At 47.6% G+C, this 6729-nt stretch overlaps 1 protein-coding gene across 50 annotated transcripts in view; it reads right to left on the reverse strand.

Moving 5' to 3' along the window:
* EIF4G3 (eukaryotic translation initiation factor 4 gamma 3) overlaps positions 1 to 5183 on the reverse strand; it is a 356484-nt gene extending 351301 nt beyond the window's left edge. For 37 of the 50 annotated variants that reach the window (XM_084963220.1, XM_021097672.2, XM_084963219.1 and 34 more), the window contains exons 1-2: positions 5046 to 5183; positions 4520 to 4691 (exon numbers count right to left, since the gene is read on the reverse strand). The gene's annotated coding sequence lies outside the window, so the exon portion shown is untranslated. Of the gene's footprint in view, positions 1 to 4519; positions 4692 to 5045 lie in introns of those variants that run through there. The other 13 variants (XM_084963192.1, XM_084963193.1, XM_084963191.1 and 10 more) reach the window with 1 other exon arrangement.
* Between the last annotated feature and the right edge of the window lie 1546 nt (positions 5184 to 6729).

Raw genomic sequence — 6729 nt, forward strand, 5'->3', positions numbered from 1 at the left:
TAATTAAAACAAAGTACAGCGTCACTTCTTTCTAGATTGCTCCACAGATCTCCTTTACCGTATATAGACTTCCCCAAGCTATCAAATGAGGGACAGTATCCTTCCTTCCACTTCCACACACAGACTTGGTAAGTGGCACCGCAGAGTAGAAAGGACATTCACAAGCTCTGGAGCCAGTAAGATGGTCTGAACTGCAGTCCACCACTTACTAGATAGACAATACTACATAGACAACCATGGGAACATTACTGAACTTCTCTAAACTTCAGTTTCCTCATCTGAAAAACAGATAGTACCTACTGCATTGGTGTTCTCATGAGAATTTTAAAAAATCATTTATGTTTGACTCCTAAAACAGGAGGCACTCAATAAATGAGTACTATTGTTATTATTCAGATTTAGCTTTGGTGGAGGCAAAAAAGAAGCAAACATCATTGGTTTCAATCTCTAAGATAAAACTGAAAATCAACACAGGATACCAAAAAAAGGAAAATTGTAACACCCCCAAAAAGACAATATTTGCTTTTAATATATGTCATATCTAAGACAAAATAGCTGAAGACACAAGTCATTTTCAGGTCATAACAGGCCTTTACCAAATTTAGTTTCTTTAAAGAACCCACTGCTCTGATTTTCTTAACCCAAACAACTGCCCCCAAACAGTAACTAGACTCCCCAGAACTGTCAGCAGCCCTGAGAGAAATTACATCCTGAAGTCTTCCCATATAAATAGAACACTGTGTATTCATAACAGACTGCAAAATTATTCTGTTTAAGTCAGAACTATTTGGGCACCTAAATTCAAACTCATTTATCTTTAATTATCTCAAGAGTGAGCAATTTGCATTTAAAGAACAAGGCTTTTAACGGGGACCCAAGAACTCTCTGGAAATATAAGGAAGATTTTCTGTGCATGGACAACTTTCTGTGGAGGGTCTATAAGCTTTCAACAAAATGTCAAAGTTGTTTGTTACCCAGAAAAGGTTAAGAACACTGTTGAGATTCTCAATAAAGCCTTTTGAAACCTCATACTGAGAAGCTGAGGTGAGCAAATCTCAAGGCAAGTATCCTGACGTGTCAGTTTCATAAACTATTCATACTGGATTATATTATGAAAACGCTAAACGTATTTCTCCCTTGCCATTAGCACTTTTTTATATCAGGGTTTATTTTCTTCTTTCATCCGCCATCACCCCTGCCCACCCTCCTGCATGCTCCATCCCTTGCTGGTCCCTTCTCTAGCCTCTCAACAGTCATAGGCCTCTACCTGAAATGGCCTTAACAGTCTGCCAAGCCATACTGATGCCTAAGAAGGTTCCATTTATTTATTTATTTATTTGCTTTTTAGGGCCGCACCCGTGGCATATGGAGGTTCCCAGGCTAGGGGTCTAATTGGAGCTATAGTTGCAGGCCTAGGCCACAGCCACAGCAATGCAGGATCTGAGCCACATTTGTGACCTACACCACAGCTCAGGGCAACACCAGATCCGTAACCCACTGAGTGAGGCCAGAGATTGAACCCGCAACCTCATGGTTCCTAATCAGATTCATTTCTGCTATGCCACGATGTGAACTCCCCATTTAAACTTAAATTCAAATTCACCATCACTTTTTTTTTTTTTTTTAACTTTTTTAAGGGGGCCACACCTGCAGCCTTCAGAAGTTCCTGGGCCAGGGATTGAACCTGCATCACTGCTGTAACCAGAGCTGTACTAGGACAATGCCAGATCCTTAACCTGCTGAGCCACCAGGGAATACCTAAATTCACTGTTATTTCTGATTTGTCACCTGAACACTAAGCACAAATAAAGGACATCTTGTTACATGAATCTCCTCACATTTTTACAAATTTAAAATATTATCTAAATTTATTAATTCAAACAATGAAGCTCCCTTGTGGTGCAGCAGGTTAAGGATCTGGTGTTGCCGCAGCTGTGGCACAAGTCTCTACCGTCACATGGGTTCGATCCCTGGTCCATGAACTTCTACATGCTGAGGGTGCAGTCAAAAAAAAAAAAAAAACAAAAAACAAAAAAAAAAAACCACTACTGCACCCACACCCATATATTTTGAGGAACTGGAGAGTTAATCAAGCTATAGAAAGAGCAACTCCAACTTCACACTCCAGCCTGAATGCTTCAATATTTATCAACTTAACATGCAATAATCACTTTGTCAAATACAAATTCTCATACCCTCAGTGTACAGAAGCAAAATTGCCCTATTTAATCCATTTTTAACCAATTCCCCATTGCCATTGATAACTGTTCACCATTGGTTGTTCTAATGAAATCTATACTGGATTTACTATAAAAGCAATTCGATTTTAGCAACTGTAACCTTTCAATGCATAAAGCAAAGAAAAGGTAATAAAAGTGTGAAATGCCTTAAGAAGAAAATTAAATTCTAACTTTGATGACCTGAGGCAAAGTGGCAAAGTAAAAACTTAAAGCCACATAAAACTAAGTATCCTATATTACTACACATAAGTATAAAAAGTATTCCCATAGGAAATTCCATCTTAAATTTACCCCCTTTAACAACTGTTGCCAAATCAGTAACTACTTTTATGTTGCAACCAATTCAGTTTTTATATGCCCTTCCTGTCAAATGCATTGAGAAAAAGCACACTCACTTGACACACTGAAGTCACAGCTCTTTGTGTCCAAATAACCACAAAACTCACCAAGCACTGTCATATTCAGCACTTTGGTCCTCATCACCTTATATTCAAGAAGACATAGTATGGTCCTCATTTCATTTGTTTGAATTTCCAAAACAGCTCCAAGATGCAGGTAATGAATAACTTACTTGGTGGCACAGCATAGAAACTTACAGCCCTAACCAAGTTTGGGCAATCAAGACCCAAAAAAAATAAAACAAAATAAAATAAAATAAGAAAGGAATTTAACTCACAAACCATTAAGTAAAGATACATTTCAGAGATGCAGCACTGAACTTCACCTTGAAGTAGGCTTATCAGCCAAACTTTTCCCCCAACAGTTAAAGCCTCTAGGGATACTGATCAAAGCTAACTAGATTTTCCATGGGCAACGCACACTAAGATATCACTAACCATTCTCACCGGTGAACAATTCTTAATTGAACAGAATCATGCAGTTAACATTATGAAATCAGTACACACATCACACTGGAATGGAATTTATCTTACTCTGCGCCACACTGCTTGGATTGAAAAAAATGTGGATAACAACATTCAAAGAAAAGAGAAAATGACACTTGAAAGAAACCAAAACAATGACCTGAAATGACTTTAGAAGGGAGATACCTTTCCCTTCTCAAAGTAATGGATACAGACAAGAATCAAACTACAGACCGTGAAATAATCTGTGGACCTCACAGCAGTTAGTTTCGCATTTGCTTATTTGCTCAAACACCCTACTCTAAAAGTCAAACACACAATGACACGAACACAAAAACACAACACATCTACCATCCAATGATTATTTATTGATTTACACAAATACAACGGATTGGGGGGGAGGGGTGCATGATGAAATGTTATTCTCAGGTAGGTAATAATACCTCTCTAAATCTCCGTGGAATTCATGAACTCAACGTTTTACCTTCACCCGCTGGTTTTTAACTAAAATACCTCGTCACCAAGTCTTTCCAATCAAAGCTGTCCAAAAATTCTACAATCGAGCAAATAACATGAAATTAGACACATTCAATACTAGACTTTCCTCCAGGAGCCCTGGCACCCTCCAGACATGAGGCCTATGAAGAGTAAATTAAAGCCCTTTAAAAACAATCAGCATAACACGAGCCTTCCAAGAAGTGAGACTTTTGGGGGTGATGGGTAATGTCAGTTAACTTCCTCTTCCTTTAAAAAAGGTCAAAGACAGGGAAGCGTCCGGTGTAACATTTCCTCCTCAGATCGCGTTCCACCACAAACCACATCACAACTCTCCCAATCGCTAAAAAACATTAGCCAGAGGGAGTGCTTTCCGCAAAATTTCGCCATAGATTTAAAATCCAACTTACCTCCGGAACCAGCTGAGTTTAGTTTCAAACAGTAAAATTACCAATAAAGTTTATTAGGTATTAATAATATTTAGGGAAGCCCACTATGCCCCGCTGCAGGGAGAGCTGAAGGGAGATGAGGAGGAGGGTGTAGCCCTCACAACAATCAGAGAAAAGCCTTCCCTGCAGGGCTGGTCCCGGGCACCAGCAAATTCGGCCTAATAAAGGGGGGGGGGGGGTTGGGGAGGAGAGGCGAGAAGGGGGAAGGGTCCCCAGCTCCAAAAGGGAAGGGCTGCGGAAGCAAGGCCGACGGAGCTAGTTTTCACAGTAGTGCAGAGGGTCCCGGGGTCCCCCGCAGTGCTGCTGCCGGGTCACCCCAAAAGCTCCGGCCAAGCCGGGTGCGTGGGCTGAAGGAATAGTCCCTTCCCCGGCTGGGCTGTGGCTGCCGGCAGGAGGGTTCCCGGAGGGGCCTCAGCCCCCCTGGTCTGCGACGAAGAGAGCCGAACGGCCGGCAGGAAGGTGAAAAGGATACTGTTGGGGCGCCTGGGTCTGGAGGGCCCTGATGTTCGGGTGAGGAGGGGCCGCTGCCGCCGCCGCCGCCGCCGCCGCCGCTGCTGCCGCCGGGTGAGGAGGCGGTACCGCTGCTGCCGCCGCCGCCGCCGCCGCTCCGGTGCCGGGTCCGGTTCCTGCTGCAGCCGCTGAGCCTGATTTCAGAGCCGGTTTCTGCGGTAAACTCATGGCAAAGCGAAGCCACCAACCCCCCCAGAGCGGGACCGGGCGCGCCGGGGTGCAGGGGCCGGGGGCAGCGGGGGGGCGGGATGGGGGCAGACCCGGGGAGGCGGCGGGAGCGGGGGGCCGGGGGGAGGCTGGGAGGAGGAGGAGGAGGGGGCCGGGGCCGGTCACACACGCCCGCCGCCGCCGCCGCCGCCGCCGCCGCCGCCGCCGCCGGCAGCAGCAGCCGCCCCGCGGGCCAGCACCACCGGCTGCCGGTCTCCGTGACAACGCGACCCCGGGGGGGGGGCCGGACCCGGCGGGGGCAGGAGGCGGAGAGACCGGACCTTTCACGGCAATATCCTCATGGGCCGGCGGCGGGGGGTCTTTATCCCCCTCCCCGGGGGAAGCGGCGCCCTTCTCGGTAGCGGGGCTCAGGCGATGCCGGCGGATTTTCTTCACTCAACGAGCAGAGCATCCAACATGGCGCTGCGGCCGCCTCCAGCAGTCCGGCAGGACGGCCGCTCGGAAAACTTCGGGCCTTTTCGGAATGGTTCGGGAGGCCGAGGGTGGGAAGCCCCTTCGGCTCTTTCCGGAGACTGGGAGCGGTCGGGATTCTTCGGAAATGCTCGGGGGCGTCTTCGGCCGCCGTTCGGGCGCTCTCTGGAACTGGCTCGCTTCCTCGGGAAAGATCGGCAAGGGGGCTTCCCAGGCTCGCTGCAGCCGGGGTGCGGGGCGGAGGGAGAGACCAAAGGCGAGGTCTGGTCTGCGAGAGCCCTCCCCTGCCGCCCAGCCTCGGAGAACAATGGTAAAGGCCCTCGAGCCTGCGGTCCGCAGAGCCCTGTCCGCCGAGGCGGGAGGCGGTGAGGCGAGAAACCTCAGTTACGGTGGGAGCAACCGCTTAACCAGAGTGGAACCGCTGGATAGGAACCTGCCGCGTGCACCTATTAGCATAACTAATAGCACTCGCTGGCCCTTAACGCTGATCCCGTCCATTGTGTCGACATTTCGCCCTTGTCCCCTCAGAGAGGCGAGTGGGATGAGGAGCCCCATTTCCAGAGCACCCTGAGGCTGGGAGAGGAAAAGTGACCGGCCCAAGGTCACCCAGCCAGGAAAGGGCAGAGCCAACCTGGATCTCACATCCACCTTCATCTGAAGGAATCTTGCCACCTCCCAAGTTGCCTGGGGACCTGATCTGCCCTGCCTTATCTAGTCAGCAACCTTAACTTAGGATTCTGTGGACGGATTCTTCCAAGGCCTGCCCCAAGACAGGAGCGCCCTTTGACCGGGGACCAGTGGTCGGCTCCCTGGGTCCTACTTGTTGATAAACTCCTTTTCTCACCAGCAGGACCGACCAAAACCATCCCACCCCCTCTGCACACACTCCTCCCCCAACTGGGGTCTTGTCCAAGCACAGGGACACTGAGTAGAAAGGAATTACAGAGAGATCAGGGAGCAAGCCAGGTAATAATGGTTACCAGACACATATTCATTATCATGCAGTCCTGTGAAGTAGGTAGTAATCATTTTACAAATGAAGAGACTGAGATGCTCATACTATCACACGACACAAGGAGCTGAGAAAATTGAGGCTCAAGAGGAAGGAAAAACTTTCCCAAGGTCACATGGAGAGTGTAGTTGGCAGAGACAACTACAGAGTGGGTTCTGCCTCCTGCTATACTGCTTCACACTGCCATTTTTTTTTCTTTCAATTCACATAAAGCTCTAAACATAGTAGGTGCTTAATTCTTAATAGTCCCTGGGAACCCCAAAAGCTCCTTCTCGGAAAAAGCATCTATCTGGAAGATGAGTCTGTGTCTTTCTGGTGAGGGTTCCTAGTGTTGAAAAGAAAGCATCATTCCCCATCTCCAGACAGAAGGCAGGAACTACTTCATCACCCAGAATACTGAACCATTTGGATCTGTGACAGCTGGTTACCTGGGATCAGATTCTCTTCTCTTTTCTAGACATGACTGACTCCAAGAAAAATTCTCAAGTGGTCCTGCCATCCCCAGATTCTCCTGCCATTCT

This window comes from Sus scrofa, chromosome 6 (assembly GCF_054392235.1).
Source record: "Sus scrofa isolate SSC_HxYL_T2T_F1_AM1 chromosome 6, Sscrofa_HxYL_maternal_Yorkshire_Landrace_v2.0, whole genome shotgun sequence".
NCBI lineage: Eukaryota > Metazoa > Chordata > Mammalia > Artiodactyla > Suidae > Sus > Sus scrofa.